Below are 21,632 nucleotides of genomic sequence, written 5' to 3'. Positions count from 1 at the left end.
TGATAAATGAATTCAGTAAAGTCACAGGATACAAAATTAGTATACAGTAATCTGTTGCATTTTTATACACTAATAATGAAGTAACAGAAAAAGAAAACAATCCCATTTATAATTGGCACTAAGAATAATAAAATGCCTAGGAATACAGTTAACCAAGAAAGTAAAAGACCTGTACACTCTGAAAACTATAATACACTGATGAAAGAAACTGAAAATGACACAACAAGTGGAGGGATATTCCATGCTCATGGATTGGCAGAACGAATATTGTTAAAATATCCATATCACCCAGAGCAATCTACAGAAAAATTGCAATCCCCATCAAAATACTAACAATATTTTTCCTAGAACTAGAACAAATAATTCTGAAATTTGTATGGAACCACATAAGACCCAGAATAGCCAAAGCAATCTTGAAAAAAGAACAAAGCTGGAGGTATCACAATATCAGATTCAAAATAAACTACAAAGCTGTAGTAGTTGAAACAGTATGGTACTGGCACAAAAACATACCACATAGATCAGTGGAACAGAATAGAGTCCAGAAATTAACCCATGCTTCATGGGCAATTAATCTACAACAAAGGAGGCAAGAACATACAATGGGGGAAAAGACCGTCTCTTTAACAAACAGTGCTGGGAAAACTGGACAGCTACATGAAAAAGAATGAAACTGGGCCACTTGCTTACACCATACATAAAAATAAACTCAAAATGGATTAAAGGCCTAACTGTGAGCCCTGAAGCCATATAATTTGTAGAAGAAAACAGATAGTAATTTCTTTGACATCAGCCATAGAAACATTTTTCTGGATATGTCTCCTCAGGCAAGAGAAACAAAAGCCAAAATAAAGTGTTGGGACTCCACCAGAATGAAAAGCTTTTGCATAGAGAAGGAAACTACCAACAAAACAAAAAGGCAGCCCACTGAATGAGGGAAGAGACTTGCACATGATCAGTAAGAGGTGAATATCCAAAATATAAAGAATTTATACACTCAACACCAAAAGAGCCAAATAATCTAATTAAGAATGGGTAGAGGACTGACCCCTCGCCAAAGACCTACAAATGGCTGGCTGGCAGACACATGAAATGGGCTCAACATCGCTGATCATCAGGGAAATGCAGATTAAAACTACAATGAGATATCACCTCACAACCCTCAGAATGGCTAAAATCAAAAACATAAGAAACAAGTGTTGATGAGGATATGGAGAAAAAGGAACCCTTGTGTGCAGTTGATAGGGAATGCAAACTAGTATAGCCATCATGGGAAACAGTTTGGAGGTCCTTCAAAGAAATCCATTGTGGTTTTGTAAGAGAATAGGAAGGAATTCACATTTAGTCTTCAATGTTGAAGAATTCTTACTGGCTTCCAATTAAGGGAGTTCTTGGTCCATAATAGCCAATTTAACAGCAGAAATTATGGTTTTAACTTTATTCATTTAGTGGCATAAATATTTAATTGGGATAATGTGAGCATTTCATATTTTAGAACTTTCAAGTAATTCTACTGAAACACTTTGTTTCTACTTCATCAGCATTTCCAAGTAACAAATATTGAGCATTTTCTTTGAGAGCAAGTTCCTTTCCCTTCTTTTGAGTATAAATTGCCCAAGGGCAGTGACTTTGTTTTGTTGGTCACAAGGGCTAGAAGGGAACCCAACATATTATAGACACTGTTGCTAAAAGAAATGCATTTTTGTTTAATTCTTTTTGAATCTAATGTCACAGTTACTACTGTTACAATTTCAGTTTTGGTCTTGAACATTTTATGATGGGATGGAGTCTTTGCCATGCTTTCGTTACTGGCCATCTCTTTGCTTCTTTTCTCTGTCTTGCGAAGCATTAGCTTGCAGCCTTGTTTCACCATTCACAAGCATGTTTACTTTAAAGTAGTCAGTTTTTACTTATTGTATTTTGTTGCAAAATGATGAGTGTTTATACGCTTCCCCCCTTTCCCCACCTCCCCAATTTAAAGACTCTCAACTAAAACCATCCTTGGCTATGATAAGGACTGATGAGAGATTAGATCTTTTGAAAGGGTAGTGTTATTTCCTTTCTCTTTTCATGCCTCACCCACTTTTTAACCAAGAGGTAGGTAAATATTCTTCACCTGTAGCCTGGGGCTTCAGATTAGATGCTGCTTTAGAGTGCAAACATGTTAGATAGTTGGTTTCTATTTCTTGACCCTAATGCTTCTGGGAAGAAAATTACTTAAAAATTAAAGATAATTCCCTGTAGAACATGTGGAAGCGGGCCATAGTAGTGAGGAGCCAGTGTATCTAGTGGTGGACCTTCTCACCCCTCTGGTCCCACATACCCTTCCTTATCCCGTCTTACACTCCGGGGACTTAGCCTGTATGGTTTCCTTGGTTGCAAGTTAGCGGTCTTTTCTACTTAAGTAAACTTCCCTGGAAATGCTTGAGTATGCTTGTAATCCTCTGTTTCTGTGGCTACACTGGGTAACATTTCCCCTGAAGTTGTGCCTAATTGTGCAGTTGCTCATGAGCTCATTTGGATTGTAACTTTGCGAAGGGCCCTGTCTCTCTCCTTGCTGTCTGCCTTCTCAGGGAGGATCCTCGCATAGCCTTCACTCTGTATCTGACAACCTTGTGACCATGGATAGGTAACAGAACTTGGTAAATTGCAGGGGAATGTATGGGAGGTTTGTGTCTTGTGGTTATGATTACAGGCTGATTAAGACCCTACCCTTCTAAAAAAAAAAAAAAAAAACATTTAAGATAGTGCTGAAAGAAATGCTTTCTTCACAGCTACAGTTTTGCAAATTGGTTAAATGTGTATATTTAAGATACAATAGGACAATTACGTTCAGTGTAAGGTACACACCCACGTACCCACATGTATACAATGCCCTGAAATTCTCAATTGACTTGGTCGATTAATATTTTAATTGGAAATTAATTAAATTGAAACTTTTGTAGATCCCAAAAACTTTCCCCTTTTCCAAACTGGTCTTTTAGTATGCAAATTTCAGTTTATAAGGTCTTCTATAGGAAGGTCAACAAAGGCCAATTAAGCTTTCTTAGTCCCTTTTGCATTTATATTTATTTTATAGAGTTGTCAGATAATAAGATGTTTGTAAAGCAGACAAAATAAAAGCTTAAATATTAAGTCTCTTTCCTAATACATTTGAATAATGTAAATGGCTTTTTTTGGATAATGTATAGAAAGTAATGTTAAAAGTAAAATACTAATTGTTGAAAGTTAAATCTTTCAGTACTTCTTAATGTACAGTTTATTGGTATAAAATTAAGAAAACCTAGAATAATATTTTCTTTTTTCCCCTCAAAACATTGGACCCTGAATATTCAATTTTAGACATATTCACTATTTGATTGTTTTTTTTCTCTTTGAAAATGGTCCTAACAATGTTTGTTATTTTCCATTTGGAAGTGTCTTGTTTTTAAGCATCTTTTTTAAAAAAATTTTAATGTGTATATGCCTTCTTTCAAGTAGATGAAGCATCTGATGATAGGGGCCTGTGCCTTGGTTTCCTTTCGAATTACCAATGCTTAATAAGTTCTCAAACCTATTTTAAGTTCTGAATGTTTGAGTTTTTAAATATTTATTAATTTGAGTACATTTAAATTTCTTTCATGAGCAAAGAAACTAACTAAACATTGGTATTGTAAATGGCATCGAACTAACCAAGCTAAAGAAAATTACATAGTAGTGCTCATTAAAATGGTTAAAATGTTAGTGTTGGGGGTGGATATTTGAGTCTGTTTTGCTTACTACTGTGACCTTCCCAGTACCTAGACTAGTTCCTGTTTCATTGTAGGTATTGAATGCTAATTGTTGAGTGAATGCATATGGTAGAAGGGTCTTAGATTTAGTAGTTAGACATTGTGCCCACTAATGCCTCACTGTTAATTAACCTTGATTAAGAGCAGGTCAGGGGGGGATCCCTGGGTAGGTCAGTGGTTTAGCCGCCTGCCTTAGGCCCAGGGCATGCTTCTGGAGTCCCAGGATCAAGTCCCACATTGGGCTCCCTGCGTGGAGCCTGCTTCTCTCTCTTTCTCTCTCTCTCTCTTTCTCTTTCTCATGAATAAGTTAAAAAAAAAAAAAAAAAAGGTCAGTATCCCATGACTTGTTTTATAGCTAGAAGTTTGTACCTCTTAATCCCATTCATCTGTTTCACCTATTCCCCCCCCACCCTCACTCTTTACTGCTGGCAACCAGAAGTTTGTTCTCTGTATTTGAGTCTCTCTGTTCTGTTGTTCATTTGTTTTTTTTTTTTTTTTTTTTTTAGACTCCACATATAAGTGAAATCATACGGTATTTGTCCTTCTCTGGCTTATTTCACTGACCATCATACCCTCCAGGTCCATGGAAATAGTGTCAAATGACAAGATTTCATTCTTTATTGCTATATAATACCTCATTGTCTGTGTTCGTGTATGTACACACCACGTCTCCTGTCTCCTTTCATCTGTCAGTGGACGCTGAGGTTGCTTTCGGGTCTTAGCTATTGTAGATAGTGCTGTAATGAACGTAGGGGTGCGTATGTCTTTTTGAATTGGTGTTTTTTTCTTTGAGTAATCTAGAAGTGGGATTGCTGGATTGTCTGGTTCTCCTCTTTTTAATTTTTTTGAGGAAACGCCATGATAATTTCCATAGCGGCTACACCACTTTTCATTCCCACCAATAATTCACAAGGGTTCCCTTTTCTCCACATTGTCGCCAACACTTGTTATTTCTTGTTTTTGTAATACTAGCCAATCTAACAGGTGTGAGGTGATAACTCGTTGTTATACTTCAGCTAAGAAAAACCAGAAAGCATGTCACTTGTTTCTAGTGTCTTGCCTGGTGAGGGCATTTAACAGATTTCACAGGGCTATTAGAAAGATTTCAGGAAATGTTGACTATAAAATTACTTTGATCAATGTGAAGTGCTATGTAAATATATGGACACATTCCTGCTGTGCAATTCTTTATTCAGAATCTGGGCCAAAACATACAGGGAATCCTTTTAGTTTGGCTATTTATACTTGATAGGAAACTAATGGCATTTTTTTTTCTTGGGGGGTGGATGGGTTTGTTTTTCTACTTATAAAGAAACTTGTTAGAGTTGGGATCTCATATTGGAAGGTTTTTGGATGTAATTTACTTAAGAACAGTAGAAAGCTTAAGACAACTTCCTTAGCTGTTCCTTTTCTTCTGCCTCTTCTTAGATCAATATGTACTCCATTTTTGATATGCTTTTCATTATTCTTCATCTCCCTTACCCCTTTTAAATTTTTTTTTAAAGATTTTATTTATTAGAGAGAAAACACGAGTGGTGTGTGTGTGTGGGGGGGGGGTGTAGGGAGAGGGAGAAACAGACTTCCTACTGAGCAGGGATCCCAGGACCCCAGATCAGGATCTGAGCTGAAGGCAGACACTTAACTGACTGAGCCACCCTGGTGCCTCGCCCCTTCCTCCACCCATTTGAGAGTGTTAAATAACAAACACCCATAGAACTTTCATGGGTAGCATTAACTCCTGTGATATCCAAAATTGAAATAAGGCTAATCTAGAGCCTTTCATGAGTCCATGTCATGAGGCTGGGAAGTTAAAAAAAAAAAAAAACAAATAATGATAAAAAGCTTATCTAAGTAATTTGAAACACCCAGTATGTGGCTCAGTTAATTTGGGGCCAGTTAATACAAGCTTATCTTGCCTGAAGATACTTGAATATCCATAACTATTGAATCAGGACAGGTCACATTTGAGGAGTGTGGGTATAGTTTTCACAAATAGTGTAGCCCTACACAATTACTATGTTGGGTCATGTTTCCTTATGAGCATCTTTCATTTCCTCTGGGATTATATGCTGAGCAAATGGAAATAGGTACTGCTTCTTAATTGATCTTGCTTTTATCTTCCTATGATACCAGTTCCCGTGCTTCTCTTGGTGGTGGTGATGTAGTATCCCTCTCTAAATTTAGCCAATGGAAAAGAAAGTTGTCCACTAATCCAGTGCTCTGAAGGTGGCCTTTTCATTTGTTAAAAGGCGCACAGATTGAACTGAGACATTAGGAAGCTTATCGAGTATCTGTCTCCTGGACCCCATCCAGCCTCTCCTTGCCTGGCCCAAGATGCTATCTTCATCAGCTCATATTTCCAGTCTTGAGGTGCTCTGTCAAATTGGGAACACAACATTAAAACTTAGTCTGTGTAGTTCATTTTAGGTAAGCTTTGTAAAGGAGTCCCTTTCTCACTGGAAAAATAATCAGGAATCATACCGAAATTTGCAGAGATAGGGCCTCTTGACATTTGCTCTTTATTATTCCTGTGTGCTAGAAATTGTAGACCCATCATCATGGCTGTGGGCTTTCATCTCATCTCTGCTTTGCTAATACGTTCAGAATAGTCCCAGTGTGTGTGCTTCAGTATTGGGAATGATATTTAGTACAATAAGTAGCATATCCATAGGGATTGTACTCCTATGAAATTTGCAGTTTCTAACCCATTATATCCAGCAACATGGATGTGTGTTTGCCAGATACTCCTCAACAGTCCTCTCCCTTTCTTTGGCTAATTACGTGTGTTTCTCTGTAGTTTTTTAATTTTGTTTTTATTTTGCATTTCCACCACAAGAAGGTTATTAAAATAAGCAAGAGCTTATGACAGTGCATAATGTTTGTTATAATGAATATATAATTGACATGCTATTTTTTTACCCTGAGGAGAAAAAAATAAAACTACAAAGAGATTCTCCCATAGTAGTTGTTTACTGCTTTCATTGTGCTCCTCTACTGACAGATTGAAATTGCTTTTATAGCAGTGGAATTTTATTTTGGTGGATGTTCATGCCTGTCTCTTGGGACCTCTACAGAATCTTCCATGTGGGCAAGAACTCATAGACTCTCCTTTTCTGAAACACTGGGCCTTGGTTGGAGAATGCTTAGTCATGAAATAAATGCATGGAGTGCTTGCTGCCTGTGAGCACAGTGATAGGTATGAGAGGAGTAGAGTGGCGAGATGAACTCAATACCTAGCCTTTGGAACATGCAATCTAGTATAACCCAGTGTATAGGTAGCTGCCCTTGTGCTGCCTTTCTTCCTTTCCCTTAAAACAAACATGATGGTGCTAGCAGACCTGAGTCTGAGGGGGAATGATGGCGGGGAAATGCTTTCCCAAGGATGTGACAGTGTCAGGTCAGTAAGAGAGGAAAAAAAAAAAAAGTCAGCAAGAGTTAGACTGTACTAAGAGATAACTTGGGGATGGGGCAGGGAGGGGAGAGGTGGGGTACAGAAGAGCAGCCCAAAGGCAGGAACAACCTGTGGAAAGATCTTGTGATGCAGTGAGACACCAGACTGACTGGAGAGGGAGAGAAAGAGCAAATGGAGAGGAAAGGGCAGACCATTGTGGTGGGAATGTAGTAGTGAGAAAGCAGGAGCCCAGGGATTCTGTGTGAAATGAGAGAGAAGAGGAGAAGGGGGTGTGAAGGGGAGATGGAGGGGCAGGGCACGCGTGTTCAGGGTGCCTAAGGATTCCCAACTTTGTCTTCAGATGGCTAGGAAGCCTTTGGGTAGTTTTCAGCAATGGAGTGATCTGACCCTGAACAGGAAGGTGTCAGAGTGTTAACAGAATTGTTAATTGTTAGGGGCCTTTTGTGAGGTCTGGTAAGATGTGGAGAATGAAACGGTCATCTTAGAAATTCTTAGCCAGGTGAGTGAAGTTAGGCTTGAGCACTTTCTAGTTTTGAGGGGATTCTTTAACTTAGATAAACTTAGAAATGTTTTTTTTTTTTTTCCTTCTGCTTTTCTCATTTATATCCTGTATTTCTTGTATGACTTTATGTGCAAAGTGGTCATTTAAAATATGGCCAAAGTCTTCATGATACTCAATTTACTTTGAAAATCTAAAACTTTGATATTCTCCATTATTTAAAATACACAGAATTTAGTAAGTTTATATAGTAACAGGTTTCATACGTTTGAATTTTGGAGCTCTTGTCAGTTTTTGTGAGTTTAATTTTTTAACATTGTAGCTATAAAATTGTATTTCAAGGAAATGGGGTGTGTGTGAGAGTGAAATTCAGATATATTATCTTGTGTGTCTTCATATACACGTGTACATATCTACGTACATGTTCAGTCTGATCTTCATTTTTATGGCATTTTTAGATAAGCCAAGTTGAATCAGTAAAAGGATATTCAGTAGGAGTTGCTGGCATGCACTAAAAGATGATGACTGCAAGTAGTTGGACGTTTAGAATTCAGCATAAAACCAGATACCTATTCTTAATGATAGATCTAAGCATGGGATTGCCTACCCCTGATTGAGAAGCAGAGCTTGAGGGAACTTTCGTTGTGATGTCCACGTTAGACTGAGCAGGGCTAGGAGGACTGTTAGATGAGCTTGTAAAGCAGTCCACTCCTAGCATAAAGACCGCCCGACTTTGCACCATTGGGATCCTCAGCTACTCTGCTGCTGCCCATCTAGGCATCTCATGGAAAGTTTGCATATGGGATAATCCAGGCATTTATGTAGTGCCTGTTGTCTGTCTTTCTTTTATGTTGGAGACCTGTTGGGGTTATACCTATACTGGTGCAGAAGAAACTTATGCCAGTTACTTAGGTTAACATAGTCTGTATTCATAAATACAGACCAGTAACCAAGTCTCGTTTGCTTTTTGGGGAAACTAACATTAACAAAACAAACAGATCTGCTGACTTTGTAGGAAACCAGAAGCTAGGGGAATAGAGAACTCAGTGTGCTTAGAGTTAAGAGAATAATGCACCTTTAAACATGAACAGATTGCTGGAAAAAGCAGCAGTCAGATCATTATTTTTAGTCTTCTTTAATTTCTTGAAAGTAACTAGAATAGGAATGGACAGGGCTAAGAACCAAACTGCGTGTCCATATTTGTCAAACTCTCCCCCAAAAGAGAATATATGAGAGAAGTTAGAGGACATGGAGGACATAATCCAAACCTCTTATCTTTAACAGTTCTAGAAGCAGGAATAGACAGTTGAGAGGAAGGAGGAATAAATAATAGAGGAAAATTTCTTTGATCTCAAGAAAGACAACTCCCCAGCATATGAACTAAAGTGGATGAGAAAAGACCTAAACCTAGACATCCTGGTTGTTGAATTTCAAGGCTTACACCACTACAGATGTTCAAAAGAAGAAACAGGTTATCTGCAGTGTAACAGACCTCAGACTACTAGATGCTTAGCTGAAAAAGGAATACTGTCTTTTTGGTTTTGAGGAAAGATATTTTCAAACTGTAATGTATCCAGGCAAATCACAGATTGTGGAGACAAACAGTAGAGGATTTGGGTTTTGCAAAGATTTAGAAAATTTGCTTTCTGCATCCCGTTTTAATGGTGGAAAAAGTACAAGGAAAGAAGATCCATGAGGCCTGGAAAAGAGTAGCTGCGGAGGTGACCCAGGAACCCAGGAGAAGCCAGGAATGAGAAAATGGGTGGACTCTAAAGGTGTGTAACCTTCTTTACCGAGTGGTTGGGTTCTAGAGCCAGACTATTCCTTTCTTTCCCTGGGACCTCTGACCGTATTCAGCTCCCCAGTGAACCATGCTTCCAGCAGGGCACTGAAACACCACTTGTATGTGGTTTAGCATCTGATGATCACCTTAAAGTTGTCCCAATCACAGCTGTTGAACAGAATGGAGAACTAATAGACCTTGATGGTGTGAAAACAGAACCACAAAATCTGGAGGTGGAAGGGAGTGGAAGGGAAGAGACGGAGGGAGTGTGTGGGCTCAATATCTGACCTTTTCACTGCGGGGAGTCAGAGGGCAACAAGGTGATGTTAGTTTATCTGTTTAAAGTTATATAGTAGTTCTATAATTGTCCTCAGATTACCAAACAAAACTCCAGGAAAGTGGATCTGGGTGGGGAAGGGTAAGATATTCCTGTTTTAGACCTTTTTATATGTGTTTTAATGTTTTTCCATGTGCAGACATTAAATTAATTAATTGTTAGGGGACAGCCGAGGGGGAGAGAATCTTAAGCAGGTTCCATGCCCAGTGCAGAGCCTGACAGAGGACTGTATCTCAGAATCCTGAGATCATGACTTGAGCCAAAATCAATCAGTTGTAAGCAACTGAGCTGCCCAGGGATCCCCATGTGCAGGCATTTTAATAAAATCATGCAGTGGTTACTTTTAGGACCAAGAAAATAGTTTTTTCCTCATCAAAATTCTTAATTGTATATGCTTACTTTCTATCACCACTCAAGACTAATGGGTCAGAGGCCTTTTCTGCCACGGGACTATAAGCACATGAACTATGTTCCTTATTAGAAGAAAAGTATTTAGCCCAGGAGATACTGAAGAGGAAGGATCATCCAAATTCTGTTTCTGTTGCTTTTCCTATTCAGGAGCGCACAGGGCTTTTTAGTAGCCTGTTGGGCTTGCATTTCCTAACACACTGGACATGGTCAAGAGCAGGAAGGTTCTCATTGGTGATTTAGTTTACCCTTTCAGAAGAGGAAACGCTATTTTCAGACATGAGATAATCGAGCCTGTTTCTTCTAGAATTGGACTGTAGCATCTTCCTTAACTTACCTTGTTATTGACACATAACAATTGGAGGTCACTGTAGCTGCCTGTCATGGCTTGTATGGTGGCTGTCTTCCAACTTAGAAGCAGCTGTCTAAATCTGCATAACAACATCACATCATTGGCAGATTATTAGGTCACTCTTTTCCCTTGTTCTTTTCAGGTTAAATTAGGACTTTCACAGAGGGTGACTTCTCACATTTTGTGGCCATTTTCATGATTCTTATATTTGATTAAAGGCACAGTAGTCAGGCCTAAGGGGAAAAATGACATCTATAAAAGAGCATTTAAAAAATTTTTTAAAAAAGATTTATTTATTTATTCATGAGAGAGAGAGAGAGAGAGAGGCAGAGACACAGGAGGAGGGAGAAGCGGGCTCCATGCCAGGAGTCTGACGTGGGACTCAATCCCGGGACTCCAGGGTCGCACCCTGGGCCAAAGGCAGGCACTAAACCACTGAGCCACCCAGGGGATCCCAAAAGGAACATTTTTAAACGTGTCTTTGAAGTGTTGTTCTTGCTGACATCAGATTTGTTTTTTAATCTCCCTGTTAATTGGAGATGGGATGTCTGATTGTGAAGTTGCAGGCAGAGTTCACTCTGGTCTTGGACAATACTGAATTTGGTCCATGTGTGCTTGGAGTTGGCGGTTTATCTTCCACTTTAACCAGTGATGAAGTGGAAACAAGTTGACTGACTCCAGAAAATATCCCCTTTGAACCACTCATTTTTCAGTTTTTAGGCCATTGTCCTTGTTAGAGAAGATCTACAGAACGAGAAGAACATTCAGCATGTGGTCTTGGGACTGGTTAAGGTCTGAGAAGTAGAGAAAGTCTAATATTTTCATGGTGACGACTATACCATGAACTAGCAAGTCTTCCTTTACTATTAAGACCTAGAAAACGTTTGACCTACTAAATTCCAGATCAGGAATAATTACAAAAGTCAGATCCCTATGGAATAAATGTGGTTAAATAATAATACTCCATGGTGAAATTTTATAACTCTTATTCAAGAATTAAACACTTATCTGCTAATCATTGCAGGTGTATAATCCCTTACTTTTAAACCATATATTCTAAAACTTATTTAATCCTAATGTTGAAAGTGACTTTCTTGATTAGCTCTAGGTATTATTTTTTATGGGTAAATGATCTTTTATTAGGTGTTTCTTAAAGATGGTATGTAAGTCATGTTTTTGTAAGTTGTTACATTTTGAATACAACTGGAAGTATAAATATTGAGTATTATAGTGTTCTGGGACAGTGTGTATAAATATATATTTAAACACATAAATATGTATATATACTAGCATATAACACAAACAGGTTTATAAATATAAATATGTGTTAACATGTAACAAATGCAGGTATGTATATTGACTTATAAGTATACTTAATGAACTTATCCTGAATAAATAGTCACTAACAATACCAATTAGGGAGGGATACCCTTCTCCTTAGGTGAATACACTAGCAAATGCATAATAGTTGAATCTTTTTTACTTTGTGTATGTCTGTCAAAGAGTGCTAAGAACACCTATATCAAAAAAGTAGCAGGACTTCCGAGCATCCATGTACATATTCAATCAGGTCATAGAGGGCGGTGGAGGAATTAATGCTACCCAAGTTTGCCCAATAAAAATAGGGGATCAGATAAGCTGCAAGCCATATGTTCCTACCCCAAGGGGCTTGCTCAAGCTGGGGCCAAGTCAGCAGTGCTTACTTAATGTGTACTTAAAGCTCCTTAAGAAAATTTATATTTCAGTCTGGGCAGTCTGTTTATAAGAGTGAATCAGTAGGAGTGTCTGGGTGGCTCACTCAGTTAAGTTTCTTTCTTCGGCATGATCCTAGCATCCTAGGATAGAGTTCCTCGTCAGGCTTCTTGCTCAGTGGGGAGACTGTGGCTTCCTCTCCCTCTCTATCCCTTTCCCCCACGTTTGTTCTCTCTCTAATAAAATCTTTAAAAAAAATGACCAGTAAAATACTGTCTTCACCTAGGTTTCTTAATTCCTTTAAGTTCAGTACAGATTTTTGAGTGGATCTATCTGTAGCCTCTAGATGTAGACAAATATAATATGATCACCTGGGAAGTTTATAGCTGAGAAGATGGTTCATGAAAATAGGAATCATCTTGCCCTGGTGGTGTGTGGGTTTAGGCCAGAATGCTGTGGTTTGGATAAAACTTCCTGCCAATGTAGGAGAATCGCAGGTATTAAAAGAGGTGATGTCTCCTCTCCCTTCCCTGATCTTAGACCACTCTGTCACTGGTGTTAGTGAAGGGCCATGTATGGAATTCCTCCAGTTGCTTGGCTCAGTACTGATGCCCACCCACCTGCTGTGAGAAGAAGGAATAAAAGTTGAGGATTGAAGGTTTATCTCCCCTTTCCTTCTCTGGCCTTAACCTTCCAGGACACTGGTAGAGAACATCATTATTTAAGTGTCAAAGATATGACTTTGGGAACCTGTGGTTTTGAAGAAACCATAGCCCTTAAAATGTGGCATTTGGGGCATATGTTTCCTCTGAGGTAGTCTTTGGATACAGAAGTGAGCACTGTTGAACTGCCTTCGTCAAAGAGTTGAATGTTTAAGGTTTGGTACTTTGCCTCAGACCTAGTTGAAGAAAGACCGAGTCTGTGAAATTGTCTAGATGAGACATGATGTAGAAAGCATGCCCATCATTTTGAGAAGATAGGTAAAAATGCCTGAGAATTAGGAAGAATGAAAGAGCAGAACATTTCCGTATTCTCCTTTCTCCTAGTTAGCTTCTAGAACATTCCCCATCTGGGTTTGGAGTATGGTTTTGCTCCAACTTGCTGTAACTTTTCAGTAGGCTTCTTTTAAAAAAAAAAATACTTTATAGTTTGTGAATGCATGCTGCAAACTTTTGTCTTGTGCTTGCCACAGCCCTGCAAAACACTAAGATATTACATGACTTGCTCCATATGAGATCTAGCATGTGACAGGATGGAGACTGGAATTCTGGTGTCTGGATTCTTAGTCCAATGTCCTTATAATGTTTTGATCTTTGTTATAATATGTTATGAAAAATTGCAATAAAGAAGTATACTGTTGGCCGTCATTGTTAATATTGCATCAGCTGGCATGCCCTTAAAAATGCAGTTCTAACCCTGTGCTTTCTCCAGAGTGAATATTATAAAACTGGTAGGTATGTTAGCCCAGGGGTTGGCAAACTCTGGCCATATCTGGCCTTCAGCCTGTTCTTGTATGGCCTGTGAGATAAAAGAGTGCCAAACACGTTTTAAATGGTTGGGAAAAATAAAAATTCACAACCCATAATTTTTATGAAACTCCACTCTCCATATATAAATAAAATTATATTGGAGCATGGTCACATTCTTTCATTTATGTGTTGCCTGTGGCTGCTATATTGCTATGATGGCAGAATTAAGTAGTTGCAACAGAGACTGTATGGCCAGCAAAGCCTGAAATTTTACTAGCTGGCCCTTTACAGAAAATGTTGGCCAACTCTTGCGTTAGCCTGTTGCTGTGATCTCTGATTTTCACAGCTATCTAGCCCTTCTTTTAAGTCCCTTTACCAAGATCTTACCGAAGATCTCTAAAATTTTCCAGTGGCAGATAACCTTGTAGTCAATAGGATAGTCAACTATCTATACTTGAATATTTTCAAATAATTTTTTAGACTCACATATTGTTACCGACTCATCTGGGCAATCACTTGGACTTCTCCCAGTGGGAGCAAGGCCATTACTACTGCTACACTGGTTCTTTATTCCAGCCTCTGCCTTATGAACACATTCATTACCTTCTATTTATAGATAAAAGAGGCCATTATTGCATTCTCTGTCTTCTCACTAGCTTTGCCTCCAGTTGCAGAGGAAGGAGTAGCTCTCTCTCTTCCCAGTTTCCTCTACCTTATCTCTCTGTCCCATTCCTCTTGATCTGAGACCTCCCTTCAGTGCATTCTCCTTTTCAGCAGACTCCTGTTTTCTCCACTGGTTCTGTTTTTTTTTTCATTCTATTAATATGCTGCTCTTTCCCCTTATCCTAAAAATATTCTCCCTTGAGTTTCATGCTTTGTAAACTACAACCCTATTTCTTCATACCTTTAAAGCCAGATCTCTCTAGAAAGAGTTATTTCTCCTCTCTCATCTTATATATACTTGATCTATGAACACAGATTTCTCTTTTAGCTCCTTTGTTGAACTGCTCCCATCAGTGGCCCAATTGTCTAGATAGTTGGCATTTCTTTATTTCCCTTTTAGGACCTCTCATCAGTGATTCCCATATTAACTGCTGCTTCCAGGATGCATCCCATCATTATCGTTAGTGTTTTGGGACCTCTGCTGATCCTCAAGCTCCTGAATTCTCTCTCAGTGACCTTTCTTAGTCTCTGTTACCAAGTCCCCCTTTATCCACTTGTAAATGTTCCTTAAGTCCCTTCTGTTCTCCTTATGTACATTCTCCTTGGGTGATTTCATTCATGCCTATGGCTTCATCTCACACCTCCTTGTTCAAGTGTCCCAAATACTTTCTCTCTAGCTTCTTTCCTGATTCCCACCTCCTCAGTGGGCACTAGCACGTGGGCATGTCCTATAACTATCTTAAATTCAGCTCATTTTCTCCTTTCATTAAGCATGCTCATCTCATGTTGCCTGTCTTAGTGGATGGAATCAGTGTCTTAGAAATCATGTGTTAGCTTTGGCTGCCTCCTTTTCTCCACTCCCTGTGGATCACCAGATAACTCCTCTTTAGCTCACATGTAGCTTATTTAACATGTTCTCATTAAATGTTCTGCTGATATTTTAGTTCAGTACCTTCTGATGTCTCACCAGCTCTGCTGTGAAGCCTCCTAACTGCTCTTCCGGTTGTCACTCTCTCCAAATTGTCCATCATCTACGTGATGATTTATGTCATCTTCATAAAACACATACCTGCCAGGCCTTTCTCCTCCTCAGTCAAAACATGAATATTAAAGCACATCCTCCTAATGACAGTGTGGAAGCTGCCCCTACCCACCCTCCAGCCCCTCCCACACACCTATACTTCAGCCCCAATAGCATTCACCATTCCTTGAATGTGCGCTGCTTTTTCTTGCTTCCATGGCTTCACATAAGTTATTTCCACCTGGAATGGCATTGTACCATACAGGATGAACTCTTCAGCCTTCCAGAGCCATGTTGAACATAACATCTTCCCATGAAGTCTTTGGACTCTCTTGGAAAGTTAATCACTGTCTTCACTTTGTGAATGTATTTCATGGGACCCTTACTGTATCGCATCATATGTATATTTTACTTGCCTGCCTTCCACACAAGCTGGTCTTTAGAAATTGGAGTGGGAAGGAGAAGAGAGCAATCATCGTGTTGTAGTCATCTGAGTATCTGCAGCATCTGGTACTTTATAGTCCCATTGTGGGTGCCTGCCCAAATGAATAGAGAAATGAATTTTAAGAAGCAGGTGGGAGCATCAGGGCCAGATTTCTCAGAATGACTGTGGAGCAGGGAAGTAACTGTGTGCTGTGTGTGTCTTTGAAAGATATCTGCATGACTACTGGATACTGACCTTTAATATTTTTTTTTTTTTCTTTTTTAGATCTGTTGGTAAATTTTGAAGGAAGGGATGACTCTGGGTGTGGTCTGTAAATGTTGGGTATCTGCATCATTCTGAAGCACTTCACTTTTTTTTTTTTTTTTTGGCTCAGGAATAACACAAGGTGTTGCCTGTGAAGATTTAAATGACAGTGGCCAGTTTCTCAAGGAAGATTCTAGGTTAGGGAAGGAGGAAGAAGAATATAAATTTGGGGAGCTGAGAGGAGCTGTGAACAAGGAGATAGAAAACTATGACTTATTTAGAAAGCAGTTCTGTGAATTTTAATACAACAGATCTACATTCTGTTTTTTTATGAGTTTTCATCAGACTTCTTAAAAACAGAAGAAGTAAAACATCTATAGGGCTGCTTTAGACTTATTTCTTCACACTTCCGGGATCATTCTGGCCTTCTGAAGTGGTGATACTGCATCACCTGCTTTGCGTGAGAGATAAGACAATGTGGCAAATTAGATGGAACCATGGTCTCTACAAGCTGCAGTTTTGCCTTTTATGGTCTTATTCTTAGATGAGAAAAGAGAAACATGATAGAAGTAGGGAAGATCAGGGCTTGTTTTCTAGAGAAATGTTCTCCTGTATCTTACTTAATCTGTTCAAGCTACTATAACAAAATGCCACAGAATAGGTGGCTTATAAATGGCAGCAGTTTTATTGCTCACCATTCTGGAGGCTGGACGTCAGACATCAGGTGCCAGCACGGTTGGACATGGAGGACCCTCTCTGACAGGTTGTGGACCTCTTGCGTCGTTACATTTTGGAAGGGCCCTGGGAGCTCTTTGGAGCCTCTTCTATATTTATAAGGCACTAATCCGACTCATGAGGGTTCTGTCCTCTTCTTGATGTAAGCTTCTCCCAGAGACTCCACCTGTAACACCCTCATCTTTGGGGGCTAGCATTTCAATGTGAATTTTGGGGGACACAAACATTCAGACCATAGATTAGAAATGTGGCTGTACTATTAGAAGCCACTAGAAAGCGTAAGAATACTGCCTTCCAGGACTTCTTCACCTAACTCAGATGCTATACTGTTGGAAGAAGGATTTATAGAAATTCCACGAAACGCTCTTAGCTGTTTTGTGAACAGTTTCTTTGATCGTAAGAAATGGTAGCATTTTAAGAATTTGAGGAAGCTTTGTTGCCTTCTTGCATGGTTCACTGTCAACTAGCGTTCTTGGCACAACCCTTCCCTGTAACTGTGCAATGTAGCATTGCAGGAACTAGCTTATCCTAAGACAGTGACTCCTGTTTAATCCTGGATGTGTCAGTTCCCCAGTCATAGCTCCTAGTCACCAGTAATATGAAGTCATTTAGCTGGAAACCAGAAGGTTCACACACACAAAGTTTAATAACCTAGTAGTTGTTAGGAAGTATTTTATTTTATTTTATTTATTTATTCAGAGAGAGAGAGAGAGAGAGAGAGAGAGAGAGGCAGGCAGAGACACAGGCAGAGGGAAAAGCAGGCTCCATACAGGGAGCCTGACGTGGGACTCGATCCTGGGTCTCCAGGATCACGCTAAACCGCTAAGCCACCCAGGCTGCCCCTGTTAGGAAGTATTAAAGGGATGTGCTCCTACAGGTATATTTCTTCATTGTGCCTCTAGTTAGGCTGAGATGTCTAAACTGTCTTTTGTCTTCAGAATTACTGTGTGTATTAAATTATAGTTAATAAGTTTAAGAAGTTGGGCAGAATCATTTAGAGGTTAAGATAGGAATGGTAGAATGGTTTGAGGTAGGAAATATTAGTGAACTTGCCAAGATTTTAATGACATTGAACTTTGTATACTGTGTGCCAGACATTATATTAGCTACTGAACTGGCTATCTCAAGAGTCAGAAGGAAGTATGAATGTGATTGTTTCTGGAAAAATAGCACTGCCTTATTTTTGAACTCTTAGCTTTGTAAAGCATTGATCTTTTGAGGACTATTACTGAGCTTCCCATTAGATCAGTTATTTTTCCTGTTATGCAAATTAAGTTATACTCTTAAATTTGATTTTTGATTATATGCAGAGATCAATGTATTCAACAAAAATCTGAACATTTACTGTGTTTGCTATAATCTGGGGAAGGCATGGAAGGAATGGCATTGTTACTGGGAACTTTTTTATTAATAATAATTTTAATTGTGGAGAATTAAAGAAATTTAGATTCTTTCTTAAACCTGTTGCATCCTCTGTGCTTTGTGATTTTTCTTGATATTATCATCACTGGAACATTTTTTAAACTTTTTCTTGGGGACATTATATAATCCTAGTGATGTCCAAAAATAGCTTCACAGATTTTGTAATTTATTCTTTAAGTTTGTCAACTTTGAAAATGTACCGAAAATAAATTAGATGCTCTTTTTGCAGAAAGGTGAGGGATCCATCCACACCTTAGTACTTTAACAAATTCATTTCAGTAGAAGATGCTTGTTAGATGAGGGAGGCAACATAAAAGGTTTTGCCATATAAGCGTGTGAGCAAGGAAGCCAGAAAAGCTAGCAGTGGGCAGGAGGGTACAGCAGTGGGGAACGGTCCTGGTGAGATGATCCTGAGTGCTTTCCAGATCCTGTGTGCCACGAAAAGCCATTGCAGTACTTGAATGTAAGAGAGTAATACAGTTTAAATAGTTACAGACCAATGCAGCCGTGGTCATGCTGTTCAGAGCAGGATTGCAGGGGGCAGTGGTGGCAGCGGCTACAAGTTGGCTGAGGAATAGATGTCACTCATGTGGTGCGAGGTGGCGAGCATCTTGATGAAGGAAGTTGTTTTAAGTCCACAGAGAACATGTGGAAAGCAGTGTGTTGGGAAGCAGGCCAACTTAAGATATTTGGGAATGAAAACCTTCAGTGCATTCTGGGGTCTGGCCCAGCTCTGCTCTTGTTCCAAAGGCTTGGACTAAATTTGAGGAGCGGCTGACTTATGGGTAGAACTTTGCTGTGGAGCATGGGGAAACCTGCTGTTCAGAACTTTATTACCTGTTTTCTCCTTCAGCAGCATTGTCTTACTCTGTTTTTAGGGTCATTGCAATCATCACTGAGCCTCTCAAATGACTTCACATCCTCATATGAAAAATCCATTAAATTAATTGACTGAAAAAGATAAAATTGCCCTTTAGAAAGTTCCTTTGTTTTATGCTCAGTAAGAAGACTTCCTGGGTGGGGCACCTGGCTGGCTCAGTCGGTAGAGCATGGGACACTAGATCTTGGGATCGAGAGTTCAAGCCCCATGTTGGGGTGTAGAGTTTTATTCAAAAAAAAAAACAAAAAGAAAAAACAAACCCAAAACCATAAAAATGCTTCCTGTTACTATAACCCTTTGGCTACATAGTGAAGAATGACTAGGATGTAATGGCTTCCGCTCCTTTCACCTCTCCTCCTCCGTCACAGCCTTGGACACTAGTTTAGCATTGTTGTTTTGTTAGCTTGCCCCCATGATAATTCTCCTCCCTCCTCTAAAAACCTCCATGCCAAAGGACAATGTGGAGCATTCTTTCTTGCAATAGATGCTAATTGTGTTCTTAGTCGGGATTGTGCTGTCATTGCCACAATCACTGTGCCATTGTACTGGGAGGCTGGGTCACAGTAGTTATTGTGCAAAGTAATGAATGCTGTTTACTCGGGATGCGTTGTCGCCTGCATCTGTGGGTGAGAACACGCAGTTACTGTAATTTGCCTGGCAAATGATCAGACATCATCTGTTAAGCAAGTTAGCTGTCACAAAGAGCTATTGATCTTTTTTTAAAATATATATAGGAGAATTTTAATGAGAAACTTGGAGTCCTAGAGATTGAAGGTGTGAACAGCTACCTTGTGAGTGCTGCCTATTAACCCCTATCTCTCAGTGTATTTGGGGATCAGGTTTACATGTGTAGAAGTTAGGGAACTGGGGATGCCAGCTCCGTGGGTCCCCACTCTGACTTAGCTAGAGAAGGGCTACTTCACCCCCATGTAATTACATACCAGGTAAGTGAGGTGAGCACTGTCAGCCAGGAGCAAGGCTGCACTGCAGTGGCCCCTTCCAGACACTCGTGAATTCTCAAAATGGGATCACTGTGAATGCAGTTTCTTTGCCTTGGTCTTTCACCTACAGGGGAAAAGGGTTTTTTGTTGTGGTTGTTTGTTTTTTTAAATGTATTTGTTGGAATGGGATGGTACTTCTCTCCAGAACTCTTGCTCTAAAATAAGAGGAAACGTTTTGTTTGCTCTTTTAAATAACTGTGGTGATATTTTTTGCAAGAATTTTAATCATCCCAGTTTTGGAGCTGCTTGTTTTCTTGACTCCCCACATCCCTTAGTTTCTCTCTCTCCATCTCACTGCCCATTTTTGAACACTTCAGCTCTCCCCCACTGCTCATTAGCAGTGCTCATTAAAAGTGGTCTGGGGAAGGCATGTTACAGAGGTCCTTTTTATACTTGTGTCTCCAGGTTTTGTCAAATTTCCAGCAAATGCAAACAAAGTTATTGCCTTAAGTGATGTTTAACCTCATCTAGAGTTCTTACCTGTTCCCTCCTATCCTGCTTGTTAGTACGTGTCTAAATGATTGCTTTGTAGAAAAATGGATTTTCCTACCAGAGTAATTTGTTTCCCTGGAAGGGAGAGTATATGATGTTTGATGTGACTTAAGTTTTTACAGTTTGAGGTCTTTTTCGTGATCTCAAGAACTTAGTAATAGCAGGGGTTGGCAATTTGGGAGGAGGGAAATATATTAATTAGGCCAGGTGAAATCATGTAAGAATTGGATCATTTGCCAATTGTAGGTAATATTCCCTTTTGTTCCTTATTTTAAAGTATCAAAGTAATAATATGTATGTATCATACTACTTTTAAATGTCACACAAGTAACACATGTTCCACACAGAAAATTTGGTAAATAATTTTTATTGAAAAAAATCCAGCAAATTACTAGTTAATCTCCACACCTGCCATCAAAAATAGCTGTCATTAAATTATGAATCTTTCTCTTGTGATTTTTGTATTGTTTTTCTATGAGCCTTGTTTTGGACTCTATTCAGAAAGGCAGTAGTCCCATTAAATTTCTCCTGTAAGCCAAGAGCAGGTTTCCATAAAAATTTCTTGATAAGATTTTCCGATATTAAATGGGTTGAAAATTAATCTTAGGAAAAATATAGGACTGTGTATCATTAATATTAACATTCCCCACAGTTTCTAAGTTTGCGGGGTTGTTTTTGATGCTGATCTTTTTACGTTACTACAAAACACTTAAATCCTTGTGTAGAAATAGAAGGTAGAAAACATTTCTAATGTAGAAATTCAGAAGTTCTCATTATTACACAGGCATATTGGCTTTAATCAAGCTGGTTACTAATTCTTAAATGAAGGTATCCATTGGACCCTAAATCTGAAATGGCCTGTTTTTACATGTTTTGCCTTAGATAAATGGAAGTCATTTATCTTGATGAAAAGTTGCTTTGTCTCTTCATTTTTTTTTTTTTAACCTCTTCCCTTTCTCCCTCTGACAAGTCAGCATCTGCTTCCGAATAGCTAACTGCTGCTGTTTA

General features: G+C 39.1%; 1 protein-coding gene across 2 annotated transcripts in view; it reads left to right on the top strand.

Moving 5' to 3' along the window:
* SLAIN1 (SLAIN motif family member 1) overlaps window positions 1-21,632 on the top strand; it is a 58,416-nt gene that overhangs the window by 19,781 nt on the left and 17,003 nt on the right. The gene's annotated exons all lie outside the window — the stretch shown is intronic.

Source organism: Vulpes lagopus, chromosome 16 (genome assembly GCF_018345385.1).
Source record: "Vulpes lagopus strain Blue_001 chromosome 16, ASM1834538v1, whole genome shotgun sequence".
NCBI classification, from domain to species: Eukaryota; Metazoa; Chordata; class Mammalia; order Carnivora; family Canidae; genus Vulpes; species Vulpes lagopus.
This window is presented reverse-complemented; position numbering and strand designations above follow the sequence as displayed.